This window comes from Dreissena polymorpha, chromosome 9 (assembly GCF_020536995.1).
Source record: "Dreissena polymorpha isolate Duluth1 chromosome 9, UMN_Dpol_1.0, whole genome shotgun sequence".
Taxonomy (NCBI): domain Eukaryota; kingdom Metazoa; phylum Mollusca; class Bivalvia; order Myida; family Dreissenidae; genus Dreissena; species Dreissena polymorpha.
This window is the reverse complement of record NC_068363.1, coordinates 6,492,200-6,516,687: the sequence shown is the minus strand read 5'-3', so window position 1 is coordinate 6,516,687 and position 24,488 is coordinate 6,492,200. Positions and strand designations below refer to the sequence as shown.

The 24,488-nt window shown below is 35.0% G+C and overlaps 2 long non-coding RNA genes across 3 annotated transcripts; both read right to left on the bottom strand.

Annotated features, from left to right (window-relative positions):
* Positions 1-3,671: 3,671 nt before the first annotated feature.
* Positions 3,672-23,105, bottom strand: LOC127845509 (uncharacterized). Its single transcript, XR_008033243.1, has 3 exons — positions 22,958-23,105; positions 7,027-7,209; positions 3,672-5,275 (listed from the first exon to the last, which is right to left on the bottom strand). It is a non-coding gene; the product is annotated as an uncharacterized LOC127845509 (long non-coding RNA).
* Positions 16,841-20,546, bottom strand: LOC127845508 (uncharacterized). Of its 2 annotated transcripts, none has more exons than XR_008033242.1 (3): positions 19,609-20,138; positions 19,283-19,316; positions 16,841-17,462 (listed from the first exon to the last, which is right to left on the bottom strand). It is a non-coding gene; the product is annotated as an uncharacterized LOC127845508 (long non-coding RNA). The 2 variants fall into 2 exon arrangements; XR_008033241.1 differs by lacking the exon at positions 19,609-20,138 and adding an exon at positions 20,157-20,546 and having other exon boundaries at positions 16,842-17,462.
* Positions 23,106-24,488: the final 1,383 nt, after the last annotated feature.

Sequence of the window (24,488 nt, the reverse complement as noted above, 5' to 3'; positions counted from 1 at the left end):
AGGACAGATGTAAAGCTGAACTGGCCAAAATGGAGAAATTAGGGTCATCACAAAGGTCAATGAACCTACCGAATGGGTAAATTCCATGGTCCTTGTGGAAAAAAGCCAAGGTAATTTAAGAGTTTGTTTGGATCCCACGGACCTAAATAAATGTATACAGCGTCCGCATTACCCTATGCGATCCCTTGATGATATTTTGCCATCCCTTAGAGCAAAATACTTCACACAACTTGATGCCAGATCAGGTTACTGGGCTGTTAAACTCATTGAAGAGTCATCATATCTGACATGTTTCAGTACCATATTTGGAAGGTACCGTTATCTGAGGTTACCATTTGGTCTATGCTTGAGTGGAGACGAATTCATCAGACGAATGGATCAATGTTTTGAAGGCTTTAATGGCGTGGTCACAATTGTTGATGATATCCTTGTCTATGGTCGAACTAGACAGGAGCATGACAGCAACCTTAAAGCCTTGCTTGAAAGCGCGCTCGTTCAAGGTATTATCCTAAATGAGGACAAAATTGAGGTTGGCATGACTGAAGTTAATTATTTTGGTCACCTGCTGACTGCAGAAGGTCTCAGGCCTGATCCAGCCAAGGTCGCTGCGATCAAAGACATGCCGCCTCCAAACAACAAAAATGAGTTGCAAACTGTATTAGAAATGGTCAACTATTTGTCACGGTTTGCACCGAACTTGTCACAGGTTACCAGCCCCCTAAGACAGCTTTTAGGAAAAGACACTGAATTCATGTGGGCTAAGCTACAAATGGACGCATTCAACAAGGTCAAGGAAATATTGACACAACCAGGTCAAGCATTAGGCTACTTTGATTAAAAAAAGCCACTCACTTTACAGACTGACAGTTCAAGGACTGGTCTCGGAGCTACGCTATTGCAGGACGGAAATCCCATAGCGTACGCTAGCAAGTCACTTACAAACAGTCAAAATAATTATGCCATGATTGAGCTAGAATGCTTGGGAATCCTTTTTGGGTTAAAGCGTTATCACCAATGGGTTTACGGTAGAAAGGTCACAGTTGAAACGGATCATTTACCGCTGGTTTCAATTTTCAAAAAGCATTTACATGCAGCACCAGCAAGGTTACAGCGCATGTTACTGCACATGCAGCCCTATGACATTGACGTAAGACATCGCCCAGGTAAGGACATTCCCGTTCCAGACACATTGTCTCGGAAACCGTTAAGTGTGACGGGCCGTGACCTATCAGACCAGGCAGACATCCAGGTTAACATGGTTATGACAAGTTTACCTGTACATAGCAAAAAAATGCAGGAAATAAGGGAAGAAACAGAGAAAGAAACAAGACTTTCATTTCTCAAACAAACAATTATTTCCGGTTGGCCTTACACAAAAACAGCATGTCCATCTCAAATTTTAGATTTCTGGAATTATCGGGACGAATTAACAGTTGTTGAAGGAATTGTCATGAAAGGTTGCATAAATTGTAATTCCTAAGTCTCTACAACCCAGAATGCTTGAGATTATCCATGCAGGTCACATGGGAGTGAAAAAGTGTTTACGTAGAGCTCGAGATATCATGTTCTGGCCACATATCTCAGCAGAAATCACACAGTTAGTTCTCAATTGCCCAATTTGTTTGAATCACAAAAGTTCAAACATTAAATAGCCACTCCAATCCCATGAAATCCCTCTCTATCCTTGGCAGTCTGTTGGCACTGATGTATTTACATTTAATGATCAAGAATACCTTATCGCCTGTGACTATTACTCAAATTGCTTTGAACTGGGTAAATTAAACGGCACCAATTCCTCAAGTATCATTAAAGATCTTCAATCTTGGTTTTCACGCCATGGTATCCCAGAAAAATTAGTCTCTGGTGGCGCCAAGTATTACAGTTCTCAGGAGTTTCAACATTTCCTGGCTGAATGGGACATCAATCATGTTCAGTCATCACCCCACTACCCGAGGTCAAATGGCTTGGCAGAATCTTGTGTGAAAAGAGCTAAAACTTTTTTGATAAAGGCAAGAGAAAGTGGTCAAAATATACAGGTTGCACTTTTGGAATACCGTGCAACGCCCTTGTGTTCAGGTTAGTCTCCAGCAGAATTACTTATGGGAAGGAAAATAAGGTCATTTTTACCAATCACATCGGACAAACTTGTACCTTACAACATCAATCACCAAACTGTAAGAGACAAATTTAACATTCAGAAAGAAAAACAAAAGACAAATTATGACAAACACTCAAAACAAATACATCCACTTAACAAAGGTCAGGCAGTTATGTTTCAGCAAGTAGAGAAAGGTTCATGGAAACCAGCTGTTGTTACACAGGTACACAATAACAGGGCATACACTATTCAGATACCTGAAGGCGTTTGGTACAGGCGTAATAGACATCACCTCACGAAAACCAATGAGTATTTTCCTGAAATACCAAGATTTGATTTTCAGACTTCGGCAGAGGAAACAATAAACAATGAAAGCAGGGACTTCATTCCTTTGAACCCCGAGTCATTGCAAGCAAGCCAATTACCGGCACTACAACCATTCCCAGTTCCTGCAAAATCAAAACCACCTGTTAACAGCGGAACTGATCAGCCAGTGTACACCACACGATACGGTCGCCAGGTGAAGCACAGGCAAATAATGGACGTTTAATGAACTGTTCTGTTAACACAGAGTCTTTGTTATACCTGTATCAGTGTATAAGTGACAGATAAACAGGTTTACTGAAACAGCAGTGGTTTAAGCTAAGACTTATGCTATCCATGTATTATCTATCAGTTGACAGTATTTGAATATACTAATAGCTACATGATTGTATTGTATAAAATTTATTTTGTATAACATACTGCAACTAATTAAAAAAGGGAGATGTTATATTATAGCTTCCCCATGTGTTCAGGTAGCCAGTCTACTATGAGCCACAATGCTAATCAGTATAAATAGCCAGTACACGCTCCAGCGTGGCAGTTCAATTTTACCAGTCTCTCTCTTAACAATTGATCAAAGAAAATATATTGTTTCACTTGTGGCTGCGCCACTCGTGAAAATATTATTTTCTATGATCATTCGTAAATTAAAATCGATAATCCACCGAATCCAACAAATATCATCTATATTTTATTAAAATATATGCACATCATGTTGATTCTTACAATAAATGATCTCAATCTCAATGTGTTATTTATGTTCCATGTTCAATATCGATGATAAGATATGATAGTAAATCCATTGCGTGTTGTTGTTGTTTTTTATTCACTGCGAATCTGCCATGTACTTTCACTTCGATAACAAAAACAGAGCAGTGGTCAGTTTTACACATAACTTAACATTAAACACGGTGAAAACAAACCATATCGCTATGCTTAAATGAACTGCCATGATAAAATACCACTCGCTAGGAAATTTTCCAATTTTTAATTTCCGCTTCATGATCATTGGGTGTAACGTGCCCTTTGTTTACGTCTTTACAACAACAACAACATCTTCGAATAAAATAAACATTTTAATGAACTGACAAATAAAAAAAACACATAATATTAGTTTATATGAATATTTATTATTTTTATTATAACATATAAAATAAAGAATATATTTCTTGCTGTTTTTGTCATCGAAGTGAAAGTACATGGCATATTCGCAGTGAATAAAAAACAACGACAACACGCAACAGGCAATGGATTCGACGATGAGCGGAAAGTTTTAAATAATTTTGAATTTAGAGGAAGATAGTTCACGGTAAGCAGTGTTCCTAGTTTCTTTCACCGGCCATATTTTAATGTAACATTTTAAACAGATCAGCTTATTTGTATTTACTATGCAAAACAGATTTATCAAAGTATGATTTTTTTTATCGCTTCAACAGGAACCTGCCAAGGACAGCTATGCCACCGGATATGACGTGGTCCATAGAATTCGACGAGAGGCTGCTCGGTTGTGTCTCATGGAAAGATACGAGTATTTTTGCCCTATTGGAGCATGGGTTCGCCTGTTATGGCACTCACAGGCATCTATGATCTATAACAGTTCGTCACTTAAAAAAGGTCAATTTATCATACATATAAGTACGTAGGCAATTTGATTTATTACATGTATTACAAATAGGAAGGAATGCACACACTGACGTATGTATATTTATTTAATATATAATACGTTTGTTAAAAATACACGGTTACATGCAATACACTTACAGAAGGGTTCGTTGCTTTTTGTATTTCCTATCATAGAGTGTCTTACAGCTTACGTTTTATATCACCTTTGCGAAAATAAAGACAATGTAAGGAGTGTGGCAGGCTCACTTCGGGTAGTATATACGTAACATCAACTATTGTTATCAAATTAGCAGTTAAAATGGTATGATCTATGCCGTTTGAAGTGTTGACAAACCGAAACTTCTCAATACTTACTGTCACGATAAAAAGTTATTGTAACTCATCTGTAAACAAGAGTGCCAAACTGTCACAAGATACGCCCGTTGTTAGGTTTTGGACATCATCTAAACACAACTTCTGACCAAATTTTGTGAAGATCGGATGAAAAATTCTTCAATTAGAGAGCGGACACCATGCTAAATGCTTGAAATGCACTAAGTGACCTCATGACCTAGTTTTTGACCCGGCGTGACCCATATTTGAACTTGACCTAAATATCATGTACACACAATTTCTGACCAAATTATGTGAAGATCGGATAAAAACTACTTCAATTAGAGAGAGGACACCATGCTAAATGCTTAAAATGCACTAAGTGACCTTGTGACCTAGTTTTTGACCCTGCATGACCCATATTTGAACTTGACCTTGATATTATCTAGATACAACTTCTGACCAAATTTGGTGAAGATCGGATGAAAACTTCTTCAGTTAGAGAGCGGAAACCATGCTTTATTACAGTGATCAAGTAATTAACTACATGTTTTATTGTACACATGTATCTAACAGCATGCTCATAGGTATTGGCCCTGATAGCGAGGGGTAAAAGATTTGAGTTCTGGATTGGCTGTACAACTTTCCCATCCAGCAACATTTGGTGCCCAATGTGGGACTATTGCACAAGCAATTCTCAACAAAATCTGTTCGTGGTTTGAATGGATTAGGTTTACAATGATCCCTGTGACTTGAATTCAGGAACAAATTCCAGCTTGGCAGAGGAGAATGTCAGTGCACCAACTTAGTGATTGTCACTAAAGGGGAAATGTTTTGTGGCGCCCTGATTAGCTCAATCAGAAGAGTAAGGGGTCCAAGGTTTAAATCCAGGACTGGCTGCACATCATCCTGTGTCATCTAAACATAAAATACTAGAGTATATTTACAATGCACACTATACATTATGTGTATAATTTTTACTGTAAAGCAATAAAAGCAATATATTGAACATGCACAGAAGTAACATTTCAACAGTAATGATTAGTGCTTGGTAATTATTAAACCACATATAACAAGGGACAAGATTGTCACAAAACCAGGTTTTCAATTTGAAAAAAAATCTGATAAAGGGAGACAGCTCAAACTGAACTGATTGTTCAAAGTTACCCCCTTGTTTCAAAATAAATCTATTTTAAGTCGTGGCGCCATTGACCTTGGAAATATTGACGTAATTTTTTCGTGCGACACACCGTCCAATGATGGTGAACAAATGTGCCAAAATATTTTAAAATCTCACAATGAATGACATAGGTATGGCCCGGACAAGCTCATTTATGGCCATATGGCCATGTTTGACCTTTGAACTCAAAGTGTGACCTTTACCTTGGAGATAACGACGTGATTCTTTGCGCGACACACCGTCTAATGATGGTGAACAAATGTGCCAAATGATTTTAAAATCTCACTATTAACGACAAAGTTATGGCCCGGACAAGCTTGTTCCACCCGCCCGCCCGCACGCCGACTTTCGCACGACACACCGTCTAATGTTGGTGACAAATGTGCCAAATGATTTTAAAATCTCACAATGAACGACAAAGTTATGGCCCGGACAAGCTTGTTCCGACCGCCCGCCCGCCCGCCGACATTCGCCAATCTAATAACCAGTTGTTTGTTCTTCGAAAAACCTGGCTAATAAAGTTTACAAGCAATATTTCAGCAATACACATGCAAATCTGTAAATGTGATAATTACTATCAACTTGCCAATAGAGAATGTCAATAAACGTTAAATGTTTCCATTCGAATTTTGGCCCTTTGGCTTTTGTGTATTTATGACAAGATGTAAAAATAAATGATATCATTTTTTTTCTTATTATTATTTTGCAGCAGTACACTTCTGATCTTTTTGCACAAATGACCAATGAAAGTTCAACATTTAAAACATATCATATGATCACAAAAACTATAGAATAAACAGTTTATAACGCTGTCATTTAACCATATTTCAGATTAAAAAAGGTTTCATTGAAAACAAATAAACATTACCCATAATAAAATGATGTACACAAAAGGACTCACTATCGCCAATAAAGGATCACTGTTTACAGCATTATCTCCCCTGTCAGATCAACAGTTGGATCATCTTTTCAAAAAGTTGTAAAATTGTACATTTATCCAAGGGACACACTATGCAACAATTGTTTTTGATTTGATTATACTTTTTCATGAAATACACGATAGTGACCCCCTATTGGTGAGACCTTCTATTGGCGAGTTGACTGTATCTACATACAATGATACAGTAAGCATATCAAAAATAATCATTATCTAATTAGTGTTTAGCAAAAGATTATGCTTTTCCAACATGCAGACTTACGATATATTCCCATAGTCAGCTATTTCATTCAATTACACATTTAACATAAACTTACACCATGTGAAATTGTCAATGTGTTTGTAGATAAACACAAGCTTTTCATCACGGCCTTTGACTTTGTTTACATTTTAGCAGAGTAATGCTATCTGCGTAAAAGGGCATGAAAAAAGTTCTCATACTTGTTATAAAATATGTCGATAAATTTACAATATATGCAGTTTTTAAAGGTAATTACTTTAAAATACTATGCCTGGGGTCCTAGATATTTCTATGAAAGAGCGTACAATTACTTTGATGTGTTTTGCCAAGATTCCTGGCATTGAGCCCGTTGCAGAGATGTATGTTGAGGCATGAACGACAACTCTGCTAGGAGAATGAGGTTTAGGGGGCACAATACAGTTTTTCAAAAATCGGCTACTGGCTGCCGGGGATAGGGTCACTGTCCGTCCTCACCGCTGACACAACGTCTACACCTGAAATCATACAAAACATATCTTCAGTATTGTTTGGGGTATGTCTTCCAAAAATACATGGATAGCCATGGTGCACCCTCTTGCTCTATATTTTATCATGGAAAATCAGCCAATTTGGGGGTCTGAATGTCACCTGTTTTGGCGGAAATTTCCGTGATTTTCAACACAAATTTACCACTAAACTGCAAATGCCAGTACTTACCAGAAATTTGACCGACACAAAAGAATACTAGGGTCATCCACGTGTTTTTTTCACAGAAATTCAGTTGAGTGGAGGCACCTTTAAAATTCATGCAAAATTAGCCTTCAGAGCTATAGAAACCAGCATGCACGTATTTCATGACATTGGCATCCCAGCAGAGACACTGGCTATGCACTGGACACATTTTCGAATTCACTAAGCATGCATTTCAAACCACCACCACTCAAATCTGATACTTTAAACTTGTAAAACACTATTATTGCTGCTCAGTTTCATTGTATCCCTGTTTATTAGAAATTTCTCCCCTGCCAATTCGACACTAAGGCTAAAAACTGTATAGTGCTACCTTTAATACGTACCATGCTTGAAATAACTTCTGACCGATATCCAAATATGAAATGAAATCCGCAGTTAAATTACCTTCACGAGCATGGTAATGAAGAGAAATTCAAATCATCAAATATATTTAAATAACGTCTTACTAACAATACTACAAGTATTCGCGCTTCTTCTGTAATACAGACAATTACGTGTTCGATTTTGTCCAGTCCGAGACGAAACATAAACTAAGTGGTAATATTATTTTAAATCGAAACTGGAAAAAAATCAAAGACTAAAAGGGAAGTTTCTCGAAAATGAAACATGATGTGCTGTATTCAACTGTCTTATTTTCAAGTGTAAATTATCTGGAAAGGCAATTATAAAAGCTTCACTCTATAAAACTACATAAAGTTTGCTATGACAGTATATCGTACAATTAGCATTTTTGTTTCAATTATTGTTTCTTCCTGACTTTTGTTTTTGTGACAACCAAAACGACAGTGTTCAAGCTCACGAAAATAAGATGAGCATTTGTTAATGCAAATGACGTGTTCGGGCGTTAACTCGTCTAAATTGTCGTATAGATAAAAATTTAATACAATCAGGTTTAATCGATTTTTATTTGGTTTTATCTATAAGGGAAAAAATCATTATATAATGAATTGCAACTCAACAACTGTGACTAATTTGCCTTAACAAGCCATAGCTAAGGCATTCCTCTATCAATTTGCAATAGCGACTTTTTGTCTTAAGCTTTCCGCTTTCAAAACGAACTTGTAAATTGAAGAAGGTATTCATTCACACTTTGTGGAATGTGAAACAATGCATAGTATACTTTTTAGTAAATATAAATATCAAGAATTTTCTGCTAAGATACATTTTCGAACATACAGTGGAAAAATAACAAATTTCAGTGTGTAAATTAGATAACGAAAATGGTTTGCTAACATCACGATACAAACCAGGGTTTTCATATCATGCTGCTGTTTATCAAATGATATTTTTTGTTTGATTTGAATATTAAAGATAAACCGTCCCGAATCTGGATTGTCAAATTGCAAAAGGTCAATTAACGTTGTATATTTAGTACATATATAATAACAATTGATATATTTATCACTCTTATTATTGTATTAGTGTAACAAATATTGTAACACTAAACTTACCAAAAAATTATGTAAGTGCGAACTAAATAGATACAAATGGTTATTTGAAACAAATCACATAAAAACAAAAAGTAGTTTTAATAACATAGAAGTTTAATCTAAATAAAAATGGATAGAAACTCTTAATGCATCATTTGTGACATCATTATACTAATTAAATGTTGTCTGAATATATAGACCAAGTTGAAAACTGGTCAAGCACAAAGTAACCAGATCTTATCCTCGGTTGTTGAATCTTGAACATACCTGGTAGGTGTGCGCCCTAGATACAATATATCTTTCGTGTTATCAATTATTTCTACCTTCTCTATTATTCTCATAATGCTCATGCTCGGAATGGATAATTAAAATGTAAGACGAGGATTTTTATCGAATGATTTTCATTGTTCTCCATCGCTTCGACAGGATCCGGCCAACGACAGTTTTGCCACCAGGTAAGGCGTGGCCTATAGCAATTCAACGAGAGGCCGATCAGTTATCTTTTATTTCATATTCCGTGTCTTCATCGAGAACATACAATTTGCGTGTGTTCCTTATCTCACATAGAAATACGTAAGCAATTCACTCGATTTTTCAAACAGGGCGAAATGCACACCCTTTCGTATATTTATTATAAAGAGAACGTTTTTAAGAAAAAAAACGGTCGCATGCAATTCAAACACAGATGAGATTTGTAGCTTTTTATGAATTTAAAATCATATGTAGCGTCTTAAAGTTTACGTTCTAGAACATATTTGTGCGAACAACGACCAAAGAAGGAATGAATCAGATTCGAGTAAGTGTGATTAAGGTAGTATAACCGTAAAACACAACTTTTATAATAAAAAGTGTGTTACAATGTTATCGTCTATTTCATTTGAGGGCTTGAAAAAAAACTCTTCAACAGTTACTGTCACGATTAAAACGTTATTGCACTTTATCTTTTTAAAACACTAGTTTCCTATAATAATATAAATATAATGTATTTTGCCCCAATGTTTCAATCGAAAACTTCTGCAAATGTCCTTACTTTTATTGTGGAATCCAACAAAAAGAAATAAACTCAAATTATCAGATGAATCTTATAAAATTTAACATATAATTGATATGTTTTTCCATTATATGCAAAATTGAAGCTCTCTGAGCTGAGGTAATCTGCAATGGTGACAATAAACAAAGTCCACATGAGCAGTTTACAATTGTTCATATTTGTAATTTGTAGCATACTTATTCATGTTCATGAAGATGATTTATAGTACATAATGTTATCACAGGTATACGTTTTTATCAATCAAACACGTTCGTTGTTGTTCTTGTGCAATTGTTTCACAAGTTTCAAATATTACATTTATGTTTAATGAAAAAAAGTTATGAAAAGTACAGTTCTTTATGGAATTAATTCCAATTACTATGAAACATCAATTGGTTCTTTATTGTCTCCTAGGGGCAAACATATCGATGTTGTTATTACAAAATATTTTATGGTAGCGCAAAAGCCGCAAACTAACACTTTGATTTCTTAATGTTATTATTTGTTGATTTGATGTAACAATAAATCGGCATAACACTGCGACAATCAACTGAATACCATCAAATTATGCTTCACAAAGTTAATCAGCGTGTGCTTAATGTGTTAGTTAGAATCTCTTTTTAGGTAAAAATGATTGCAGCTCAAGTGTTTTAGTAATGCATTTACGCATATTTTCGATCTTTGCTGATGGCGACATTCTTTGTAGTGTGCATTTAAATTTGAGAATCATAGTTAATAATGCAACAGTGTTTGCAAGGGTATCCCTACAAAGGTCAATATACATGTGTTATTATTTTATGTAAATTGTATCACCTTTTAAGTTCACAACTTGTTACATAAGCAGCTCCAGCTCTAGCAAGTTTCCTTAATTTAGCGTCAGGTCCTTTAATTATGTCAAATTAGCATTTAGAACCAAACATTTTAACACAGCACAACAACACTAGAATGTGAGAAAAGCACACAACAAATACAGACAAAAGTTATAAAAAGGATGCAAATGGCCATCAACATGTTCATCGCAGCATATTTTCTTCCCGAGTGCTTGTTTTGTTATTGTTAGTGTAAATGTGTTTTCGTCTTCGCACGTTCCTTTATTATTATTGATAACTTCTGATTACAGAATTGTTTGTATGTTCATATCTATGATATTTAAATACTATGATATAGTTTGATTTTTGTTTCTGTATTATCGGGGTGCCTTAGCGGTATATTTTGTAGAGTCTCATACTGCCAATCTTGTTGCAAGCATAATAGATACTTAAAACAATGTTATTTAAAGAAACTTACACATAGCGCAAATGAAACATAAGCTCTCAGTATTTCATATGTTTAAGCATATAGTACATAAGATATTAAGGTCATATAGTACATAAGATATTAAGGTCAGCACTTTGTTATCGTAACTTAAACGATCAAATGAATATAAACGAGGAATGTTAAATAAAATACATTTACTTTAATGGTGCCAAAACTCAAATGATTTTTACTTAAAATAAAATGCATTAAGCAATGGTTACGCTGATACCGACATGTTTACTTGAATTTATTACAGATACATACATCGTGTCATTTTTTCCCTTTTGATATCTTCGGCCATTTCCGGGAAGCGGAAGGTTTATCTCGTCTTTTCCCAGATAGGCAAATTTTTATTTGATTTATTCAGATCGAATACATACTCTTTAGAGACAAAAATGTAAGATAATAGAAGGGCTTTTGAGGTTATGGATTGGGTTTAGTAAGTCGACTGTGTTCAATTTAACATTTAATCCACATGTCTATTTGTAGGCTAAGAGCTTGTATAAGCTTCATTGCTTAAATATATGTTGTTGTTGTTGCTGTTGCAAGTCTCGTTATTTTTTTAATTCATGATATTATCTATTACATCATCTCAATGCGGCATGAGATTTGTTGATTTTCTATCTATTTCCTGTAAAAAGTATCATTAAAATAATATATTATCTTAAATGTCAAATATTTATTTTGGTATTCTGCTCGTGACCATGACGTATGTCTGAGATTACGGATTTTCATGTTTGATGTTTGTTTATGCTTATTGCAACTCTTGATATTTTGCAATGAAGTTATATTTGGGGAATATTGCTACTTTTGTTTCAAAAATACCATTTGTTGTCACTCTATAACACGGATTGTATTTATAACGTTGACGGAGATGCGGTTTAAAACAACAGCATGTTGTTTAAATTGAAATACATATATTTAATAATTATGTTAATTTTTGTATCATTTTGAAAGAAAGCCTGCTTACAACAAAAACAAGGCAAATAAACAAAATCACTTTTAAATCAAATAAACAACCAATGAGTTCTAAATTTTTACCTTGTGGCATTTTTAAGTAAACATCAAAAAGAGACCTTTTCACAGTTTTTCATTAAATGCTTAATATTGATAAATGTAAACATTGGATCTTAAAAGCTTTATTAAAACAAGAGGGTCTGAAAGGCCCTAAGTCGCTCACCTGATATAACAAGATATTATTGGGACAAAATTTCTGACCAAGTTTCATGAAGATCGGAAAATAAATGTGGCCTCTGGAGTGTTAACAATGTTTTACTAAAGACATATAAGGAAAAATGCCCCTTCCCCTGGCAGCCATGTTTTTCAACCAACCGGCATCATTTGAACTCGTCCAAGATATTATTAAGATGAATCTTCAGCTAAAGTTTCATGAAGATCGGACAGTAAATGTGGCCTCTAGAGTGTTAACAAGATTTTACTATAGCCATATACGGAAAAATGCCCCGCCACTTGGAAGCCATGTTTTTTCAAGCAAACATACTTATTTTCGAACTCATCCAAGATATCATTGAGACCAATCTCCTGACAAAATTTCATGAAGATTTGACAATGAATGTGGCCTCTAGGATGTTAACAAGGTTTTACTATAGCTATATATAGCCATATAAGAAAAAAAAATCCGCCCCTGCTGGCCATGTTTTTTAAGCAACCATACCATTTTCAAACTCATCCAATATATCATTGGGAAAAATCTTCTGACCAAGTTTCATGATGATCGGAAAATAAATGTGATCTCTAGAGTGTTAAAAAGGTTTTACTATAGCCATATAAGGAAAAATGCCCCGCCCCCGTGGTGGCCATGTTTTTCAACAAACCGGCATCATTTTCGAACTCGTCTAAGATATTATTGGGATGAATCTTTTGACCAAGTTTCATGAAGATTGGACAATAAATGTGGCCTCTATAGTGTTTAAAAAAGATTTTTCTATAGCCATCTATAGCCATATAAGGAAAAATGCCCCGCCCATTGGCAGCCATGTTTTTCAAGCAAAGCTTACCATTTTTGAACTCATTAAAGATATTATTGGGACAAATCTTCTGAGCAAGTTTCATGAAGATTGGAAAATAAATGTGGCCTCTAGAGTGTTAACAATGTATTACTATAGCCATATTAGGTAAAATGCCCCGCCCCATGGAAGCCATGTTTTTCAAGCAAACATAATTATTTTCGAACTCATTCAAGATATCATTGAGACCAATCTCCTGACAAAATTTCATAAAGATTGGACATTGAATGTGGCCTCTAGAGTGTTAACAAGGTTTTAATATAGCCATATATAGCCATATAAGGAAAAATGCCCCGCCCCTGGTGGCCATGTTTTTAAAGCAACCAAAACCATTTTCGAACTCATCCAATATATCATTGAGACCAACATTCTGACCAAATTTCATGAAGATTGGAGAATAAATGTGGCCTCTAGAGAGTTAACAAGGCAAATGTTGACACCGCACAACGCACAACGGACAACTGACCCCTGGAATAAAAGTATACCGTTTAGACCACTCGACCATCGTGCTCATACAATGAGAGATGTATTTTATACTTTATATAAGCAATCCTCGTAGTATGAAAAAATATAACGACAACAACAGAACTGTCTAAATTATTAAGTCGTTTAAGTTTGTCAATTTACCAAAAACGTGAAAAGGACCCTTTAATGTTTTCAGACTTGCAAATTGAATGAGTTCAATACACTGTCAAATCTTACATCATGAATACATTACAGGTTTAGTTGTTGCCTGTTAGCCTGGGGCCAGTAGATTTGAGCCCAGGAAACTCAATTTCAAAAGTTGGTTACAGTTGGGCTAAAAACCAGGGCATCTAGCTTTTTCAAAGCTTGAAACAACTCAATCCAATTTAACATTTAATACAAATTGGCGACTGTGGATAAAATAGGCCTAGGAAATGATTCAATTCCGGCTCACAACAAGACATGATGCATTAAAAGTATTTCATGTCGGCAAAATTGTTGCTAAATAATTTAAAGAAAATAAATTACATTAGATTCACATAAGACAACATGTACATGATTATAGGCATGCTATTCTTTAACAAGGCTACCAAAATTTTAAAGATGGTTGCAAGTTCAGCAACCAATTGCAAAAAAAGAGACATATTGAGACATATTGTTGTTATTTTGTCTAAATTATCTCTAGAACATAAATATGAGGATAAACAGTGCACCCACATCTCCACCTGTGCTGTAAGCCACACAATTTATAGATTTGAATGGGTTGTGTTCATTTCAAACTTGCGATACGAAAAGCACTAACATAATTTTGAAAACTGAATTGCGTCTAAGATTATGCACTAGCGAACAACTTCAGTGCCTTCGGCGCTTTGATTTTTTTGTAGCCGAAATGATACTCATAATTCTTTTTTTATTTTATGAATATAATTATACGTTTTCAACATGCTATAATTAACTTCAATCACATTTAAAACTGTAATACAAAATGAATCAAGCCGTACATTCTCTGGAGAAGACAGATCAATTTGAGTCTATTCATCAATACATGCATTTTGTATGCATGTCCATACTTTTCTTTTATCATTTGTTCATATTTCAAGAAACATAATTGCCTGGATGATACGGTGTTAATGTGAAGTCGTTGGGTTCGCACTTCATACTCGTTTGTACGTGTTATATATTAATTTGAGCGGATGTACGAAGATTTGGTACTTTTGCGAAGCTCGTTGCAAGTTACACTAGAACAATAATGTATGACATCTTAAAAGCATGTACATATTTACTTCCGCTCTTTTAAGCTCGCTGAAAATAATACATAATTATAGAATTAACAGTCAAATCTAGTACTTCATTCCGTTTTCCTGGAGTCTCTCGAGAAAAGAAACAGTGACCTTATCCAATATAAAAAATAACTCACAACTGGCAATCATCATGTTGCAACATGATTTCCGCTGCAGCATAATTGCAATCAAAGTACTGGCAGTACTGGTGTGACGATGCTTTTGAAGAGGATGGATATAAAACATCAATTTAAGTTTATCTATATCACCACAATTGTGTATGTTGATACGAACATGTGGGTACGATAAAAAATTTGGGTACGAAAATTTTGGGTACGAAAAAAAATTTGGTACGAAAACAATTTGCGTACGAAACATTTTTGGTACGAAATAAAGTTAAGGGGTACGGGGAAGTAGTACCCGTGGGTAACTTGACCCAATGAGCAAAACTGGGAGGCGGGTCACATTCTTGTTCATTAAGTATGGCAATACCTTCATGATGATTCTCGAAAGTAGGTATGAGCACATAGCCGGACCGTGTGAGCTCAATCGTATGAGCACTTGACTATCCGAGTTCGCCCACGAACATATGGATAAGTTAACTAATAGCGAAATGACCTTATACATGTATATGCTGAAATTTAACAATCGAACGAAATATCAAACATGGTATGTACACTTAGGTGGTTGTGTAATTTCTGTTAGAATATCGTATTCAATATGTAAATTTTAAAAGATTGTGCCCGCACTTGAGTTTGTTGCCTTGTTTGAGTCTATACGCGCCTAGGCTGCACCCAGTGTGTGTATTTGTGTTTTTCCAAGGTAATGAGTTACCTCCGCGCTGAGGCTGCATAATGTTGGGACCCGGAGTGTGTCCAGCACTCCTACCTAATAAGATTAGATTGACGACAGTCGGGACGAATTTTGAATGATAGCTGCAATTTCCAGCTATTTGTTTTGTACTGAAATACTTTTTAATTTTTTATATGGTCAAATGCTGCGGGGGATGAGATTATCCGGAAAAAAACACCTGTCCGGAATAGTGACCACAAAACAAACAAAATATAACATTGCGCCGGGAGCGGGAATCGAACCGGTGTCGTAAAGGTGAAAAAGCGAACGTCCTTACCACTGCTCTAGCGGGATGGACAATTACGCAACGGAATGTTGTTTTATCTATATATATCATAGCAGTGCAGCGTTTACATTTTGCAGGTTCGAAATTGTTCGCATTCTTTAGTTTTGTGATCACGTAAAAAGTTAATTTTACATGTTTTTATTCGCAATTTATTTACTAAATCGAGAACAAATATCAAACAAAATAGAGAAAATATATAGTTGTTGCATTGGTCCATAAAAATAAAATGGATGTAAAATTACTAATTTGAAATTAACGTTCTGATACACTTATTGAATCTGTTACCCCAGGATATGCTGTTCTATTAATATTTACCTTTACGAACGACAACTCTGCTAGGAGAATGTTATCAATGAAAATCAACGAGCAATCTCCTACGCAGTGGCGAATGCCAAGGGAAGTAACTGAAAAATCGAGTTATCTCAATCGGACTGGCTCGGTCTTTTACATAGGTCGCCATTGTTAAGAATTTTTCTACTGGTTATCAAACCTTGGACGCTGCTGTTCCAGCATCGTCAAAAACGAAATAAACCACAAGACCTTCAGTTGATTCTTCGGGCGCTATAGATAATGTCAGCAGACAATAACGTAGTGACGTCACCATCTATGTATAGAATGGCATTGAGCCTTTATGAGATTTTAACAAACACTTAAATGACGTCACTGTAACATAACGATATACATGTTTTTTCTTATTGTATTCACTGGCATTATTTAACAATACAAAATGAAATATACAAAGCCATTACAAATAGGATAAATCTTTGCAAAAATTGAAAAAATTTCAAATTAGGGACAATCGATTTATTTTTAGCAACATGATTGAATACAGCTTTACCGAAGTCTTTGCAGTTGCTTTTGATATAATGATATTTCTTTTCCAACTCTTTCTCTAGATACAACCAACATATAAGGTTTTTCACGTTCATACGTCCTTCGTCGTCGAGCATCATAGTTATGCCTTTTAGACGGGGCTCCTGTCTGATATTAAATTTAACACTTTTTGGTTTTTTACTTCGCTGAATAGTGATACCATTTCCATCTTTTTCTATTGACCACCACCATTTTTTTGTTTCAAACACGATGAACATGTGAAAAAGCAGCAGTTTAGTTATTTGCAATTTGGTTTGTTGCCATTTGAACAATGGTAATTCATATGCAGTCACACGTATGATATCCTCATTAACACCGACAAGGTCTGTAAGTTTGGTAATAAGTTCATAATCTCTGATGTTGTCGTATTTAAGACTAGTTGCGTCAGAAGCTTCCGTATCGAAGTATATTTTGTAATCCCATTCGCCGCCCTTTTTTCGTTGCTCTGAACCTGAACTTTTACTTGACTTCGAGCCCTGGAAACAATAATATTAAAACTAAGGCCTTTCATGAAAGTGAAGTTTGGCCCCAAATGATAACATTTTAAAAAGCGGGATGGGAACATGCGGGGAATATTTTACGTCGTTGGATTTGTCAATTATGTGTCACAATTCTCATCATGATTAAGATTTGATAAATGTATTGATATTATGTTGCGTTATTTTGAAGAGATCTAAAATACGACTCGAAATATTTGACATCTGGGCATTGTAGTTTCAGAAAAAATATTTTAGCACTGTTTGAATCTATTCTAGCTTTGGTTACCTACATGTGTAGTAGACTAGAACGATGTGATTAACTTTGACAGAAGATAAACAATGGATGATGGAATGAGTTTCATAAAAATTGCTTCATCGGCCGTTAAGGTGATGTCGATGATAACCGTTAAGCAAGTTCAGGTGCGTACATGGCGCCTAGGGCTGAGGTAATATTGAAGATTACTCTTTCTTCGAATACAAAAAATCGTTCCATACCAGCTGTTATGATAATTATCAGAGGTGGTTAGCGTGTGGCTATAATATTAATCAGTGAAATTATCATTTTGAATGATAAATAATCATATTATAACAAAAAATCTACTTTTCTGAAAAAAATATTTCACTATCAAATATATATATAACAAGGTATCCAACTCAAACTCACCCGAAAACGGGGTGCATCGCTTTAAACAGCCATAACTTCATCAATTGTGCAGCGATTTTCACGATCTCGGTCTTATTCAACGCAAAATGAATTTCCTTTCTGGAAATGTACATGTCTTGCAATATTTTTACAAATGCTGGGTCAACTTTTAAGAAATAACACGATACACAACTCGCGTGACCTACTTAACATCGATCAGACAGGATAAATATATATGATAGTGAATTTTTTTTTCAGAAAAGTTCATTTTTCGTTATAATGTGATTATTTATCATTCAAAATGATAATTTCACTGATTAATATCATAGCCACACGCTAACCACCTGTGATAATTATCGAGACATGAAAAGTAAGTTACTGCTTTGCATACCATTTGTTATTAAACGCATTTCATTGGACTAACTCAGAGTTTGAAATTTAATAATGACATGACATAATAGTATTCTTATTTCAAATATCTTAGTGTTAGCTATAACATTCACAAGAACACAAGTTGAAAACAATGTAATTAAGGAAACATGCGAAGATCGAACCTGAAAGATTAAAAAAGCAGATGTATTGACTAATCGACCATTTAAGTAATTGTATTTAGGCTAACAATTAACAGGGTGCAGGATCACGTGACTGTGTGTGGTTCCCAATTAATCGTTAATGGATGTTAACACACCGGTAAGTTGTGCTTTTTTTTCAAATAACTTTTTAAAACAAATTTTCATAAGAATTTCAACTAGTGCAAAAATATATTTTTATGCTGCTAGTGGCAATGTGAAATACATCAGAATTACTTTATTTAATAAGCATGTGTTCTTGTTGAAAAATTATATTTTTACTGCAATTATGCATACGGTTATGATTCACGCAACGTAAAATTTTGTCACCAATTTCAGAAGTATTCAAGGATTTATTTTTATACCTTAAGATATCGCAACACACTGCAAGAAAAACTTCTTTTATGCACTTAAAATGTTTGCAAATGTATTTGAATAACTTGAGATATTTGAAAAAATAAAGATCTTAACTGTGTGTTTACATTCTGTTCATTGTTTACAGTGTTATAACACGCCGTCTATCTTTCGAATACGTGTGGATTTCCAAATAAATGAAGCGCTGTCTTTTATATCAACAAATAAAACCTCATATGTTTTATACGTACCATGTTAGAGACAATCTCTGACCGATATCCAAATCTGAAATAAAATCCACAGTAAAATTATGTAAATGAACATATTTGAATTTTAATGAAGTGAACATGACATCATCAAAGATACTTAAATAAATTCCTTCTTAAAATACTAAGATGTGGTAGATCTATTATTTGCTTTTCTGTTTTCAAGACAATTAAGCGTGCGATTTTGCTCATTGCGAGACAAAAGATAGTTTAAATATTTTTAATCAAAACTGAAGAAAAAAATCAATAACGAATCGAAAAGGGAAGATTCGCGGTTATGAAAACTCATATTTTATATTCAACTATCATACTTTTAACTGAATATGGTCTGATAAAAGCTGTACACTATAAAGCCACATGAAGTTTGCTATGGCAACATGTCGTAAAATCCGCATTTTTTATATCCATTATTTGTATCCTACTATTTTTATTGTAATAACCAAATACAGACAGGCGCAAATTTATTAAAGCAAATGGTGTGATCTGACGCTTCGGTATCTTTATTGTTTGTTAGCGTTTGCCAAAACAAGAATGACTCATATCCATAAGGTTTAAAATTAGTAACAATTGGGATCCCAAACACGTTTACCTATAGTGTACGTAACACATGTAACACTTTTAAATCAGAAACCTATACCAGGGTGCAGAAAATAGATCAAATGCAAATACAAACATAAATTATGCATGGTACAGTGATGCAAAAGGTACAAAACACTTATTTAATACACGGATGAAGCATAATGAGTACGAATCCTTGCAAACAAACAAAATGACGCGGAATAACTTATTATGAACTTTCTCAAAAAGCAAATTGAAGAACGTATACTAAATCAATGATATAAAACTGTAGATTACTTACATCTACTCCATATAAACGTACTCCCAGAGCCTTTGATGATTTTTGCTTTGCGTTATAAAGCTGAGAGTTGAATTATTGCAACTAACTTACATCGTGACGAAATGAAGAGGAAGGACTTTATTGATTGACCTTATTGATATCGAGTGCGTGATTTTAGCTAACAAGTAAGTACAACAGAAATAATTCCAGGGGAGAGAAACTAAAACAACAAGTGAAAGAAAGTTCAATGGATTACTTCCCCTTCCTGGTTACAGGTTACGCATGCGCAATTAATTTCCTTCTTTATTACATATAAAATAGTTGTAGTTCGATATCAATTTTTACCATGATCAAGCGCATACCCACTATATCATCATACATCATTGGAAATATTAATGCATAATCTTTTGAAATAAATGCATGTCATTAAATTCTATACGCGCTAACTCAAAATATTTACCTTAGAATAGGCAAACCGGAACCCCTTTAAATTTGAATTAAAGGCACTTTTCCCACAGGTGTAATCTGTTTTGAGAAAGATCACAAAGTTCCGGTACAATGACACACAGATTTATTCATAAAAGTTGCCGTTGAAAGCACCATGCGTAACAGCGTTTCGCGTCAAGAATTAAGGTAGAAAAGCCAAACTTGGTTATATCATACATGCAGCACTTAGACTCCATACAATGCATCACTTTCGATTCTAATAGGCAAAGCTGATGTAACATATGACTTTATAAGTGAAAAAAATCATCAATGGCAATATTTGTGCATCAAAGCAGGTTTTGAACCGGATTCGAACAAACTTTTTTTTTGCACATTTTAGGTAAAATCCATGTAGAAGCAGCATTTCTAATGTCATTTGACCCAACAAAAGGGCTTGCTTGCATGAAAAAACAACACACTTGACTGCCTGACTAAAAAAAATCATCGTCAGACATGAGCTTTAAGTCTTTTGTCACACCTGGACCTATGATTCCTCGGCTCGAGTTCCATCTCGGACAGGCTCCGGAAAGTGTCGGTCTGGCCCGGGTGCTCAATTCCGTGTAATCTGAGAAAACAAAAAGGTTTTTTGTGCACATTTACTCATTACGGTGCTAACTAATGTAAGTTAGATACAATTAGAGTAAGCTTTCAATAGTATTTGTTGCTTTATTTGCTGCAAATGAATAATTCACCACGCCGGCATCACATTGTCTGGCACACTGGCAAAGTTATCGCCACAAAATGTGGTTTAAGAGCTGAAGTAAATGTAAAACACCCAATTTTCCTAATTTTGGTGACAAAAGTGTGCCAGGATATCAACAAAAAAAATCATTTTACACTAGATTTAATTGAAAATAACGGCGTACTAACCTGCAAAGACACCGATCCTCTCGACACGACTGGGCGAGTGTTGAGGGCCGTCTCCGAATCAGTCATGCTTTACAGTTTTTGATGGCCTGTCACTTCAGCCGGACTTGTAAGCCAATTGGACGACAGTTCAGGCAGGGCTAAAGACTCATTTCGACACCGCCTACAAATGCACACTTAGGTTTACGCATAATATTGAGGTCACTTAAATACAGATTCCCTGGTGTTTTTCACACAGGGTCTATCACAACAACATTCTTCCAGGAAAGAAAGCATAATATTATTATCATTTTTGTGTTTTCAGCTGAATACTTGATTTTACTTAAACTCTGCAAGATATCCAAACAGGAAAAATAAGGCAAAGTAGTGTTATTCTGAGTAGATCTGCCTGACGGGGTTGAAGGAGAAGGCAGATAGCAGTGTCGGTCCAAACTTGGCAGGCATTTTTAACAGTAAAAGGCTCAAAAATTAAACAATAATAATAAATACAGATGAAGTAAAGACATGCATTAAGTTCATTATTGAGATTGATGCAAATTAATGTCAAAATGTCACAGAAAAACAATACAGAGTGTTTAAGTAGTCTTAGAATAGAGTTTTTAAGTAGTCTTAGAATATGTCTCCGGAACAGGTTTCGGTGTGATTTTCCAGCATTTACCCCCCTTATGACCCAAGTTGCAAACAGCCCTAATTTGGGTCAAGTGACATCTGGCAGTTATGTTTTGCAATACAGAGAGTTTTTTATGGTCAATTGTCAAAATTCTGGCAGACGACTAACTTGTTCGGATGTGCTTAAAGGTTACGCATGCGCAATTAATTTCCAATTAATATACGCGCTAACTCAAAATATTTACCTTAGAATAGGCAAACCGGTATTGACAGCTGTGCAGACAACCATTTTGGGCTCAAATAGTATGAACTACTTTCAAAGCCGGGAACCATCAACACAAAAAGTAGAGCACAAAAATGGCTTATTTTCTTATTGCTTACAAATATACCTTCAAGTTGATACCAAAACCAACCATTTGCAATGTTTTTTACAAATCCTAGGCAGCATGCACTCAACAATGCGTGCTAAGTATCAAACTGACTGCATGTAACCCTAAAAACAGGAGTTCCGATTTGGGGTTATGTGACCTACAGTAATAAAAGAGTTCCATTACAATAGTTGAAAGTTCTTAAGAAAAATTGTTTACAAAATTTGTTTGAAAAAAGCACCACTAACCGGTGTGTTAACATCAATTAACGTTTAATTTGGAACCCACACGTGATCCTGCATCCTGATAAAGACGACACTAATTACTTTTCTTATATTTTTTGTTCCGAAATTTCTTGATAACGAATTTAACAACAAAGCACTCGGTATTGAGGAACCAACAATTCTAGAAACCCAAAAAACATTGAAAAAACTTACCGGCATTAAGACATATTGAATTCTTTTAATAGAAACTTACGAACAAAACACTCACCATTGCTGAAGAGGCTATGGTTCTCAATACTCATCCACTATCCAAATATGTAATAGCATTCGACGGTCCTTTATCAGTTATTAATAGCAACACGTAGCGTCAATATTTGAAACGGAATTCACTAAGAATATCGTACTTGCTACAATGACATAAATGGGACAGAGGAACTATTTTTTAGCGTGGTCACTACATTTGGTACGCACGCAATCTTTATTACAATCACTTAACATGAAATGAAATATACGGTACTAATTACACAAAAGACATAAAAACAAACATAAGAAATTGTTAAATTTATTAATTTAGCATATAATTTAATTGTGTTCGACTTTTGTTAAGAATTATCCTACAGCCACTGAAGAATACAAACTATTTATAGATATTACAAAAACCACTACACTTTGATAAGATAATACACTGTCACAGAGACATTCATCTAACAGTAACTATGAAGTTGGCAACAAAGCAACTGTGATTTTTAAAGTATATAATCAAAGCGCTGAAAGCACTGAAGTTGTTCGCTTTTGCATAATTTGAAACGCAAGCGATTTTCAAAATTAATCGCAAGTTTGAAATGAACAAACGTCACTCAAATTTATTAAGAGTGTGTCTTAACGCACGGATCGAGCTGTGTTTGCATCCTTTTTATCATCCTATTTATTTTATAGAGATAACTTAGACAAAATAACAACAACATGGCCCTTTTTTGACGTTCTGAAAGCATAGAAAATATTCTGAAAATGGTAATGAGAACTGAATATGAAGACACCATAATATTCAATGAATATTGTTGGAATATAGAATACCTATCTCACTAAGAATACAATTTCATGATGGAAATTCCCTGTACAAAACTTTAAATTTTTGACACCATATACAAATTCAAAATACACAATAAGATAATTGAATTTCAGGGTCAGTACTCGTTCACAAAATCGTCCGGGGAAAAGATGATTGACCATCGATAAACACAGTTTTGCTTTTAAGATGAGAAAACAAACATTTCCAAAATAGTGTAGTGTGACGATAAGAGGAAAATCGTTTAATTATCCAACCACAAATGTTTGCCGTTCTCGGTCAGCACGTCTGCAAATCGTTCCTGAACGCCTGGATAGGCTGCATTTATTTACAAGTTTGCTATATTGAATTCATTTTGTATCGAATGGCATTGTGCATAAATGTGCCATTTACAATTCGATGCGAAAATTGGTCTTATTCCGTATGCGCCTATCATATATATAGCCCACTCAGTCTGCGCAGCTCTCAGTCTGGTCAGGAGATACATAATGAGACTATAACACATTGAGTGATCTTATAGCGAACAGCATTGCCCCTGACTAGACTGCGCAAATGCACATGTTGGGCTTAAGATACGCTGGCCGAAACGCATAAGACCCATTTTCGCATCACGCGGCTATGACAGTGTAATTCAAATGTGTCGAAAGAAAACTGCGGGTAAATCGAATATTAACATACGATATATTTCGATGATGAAGACATATAGTCATAATAAGGCATGTGAGGACACGTA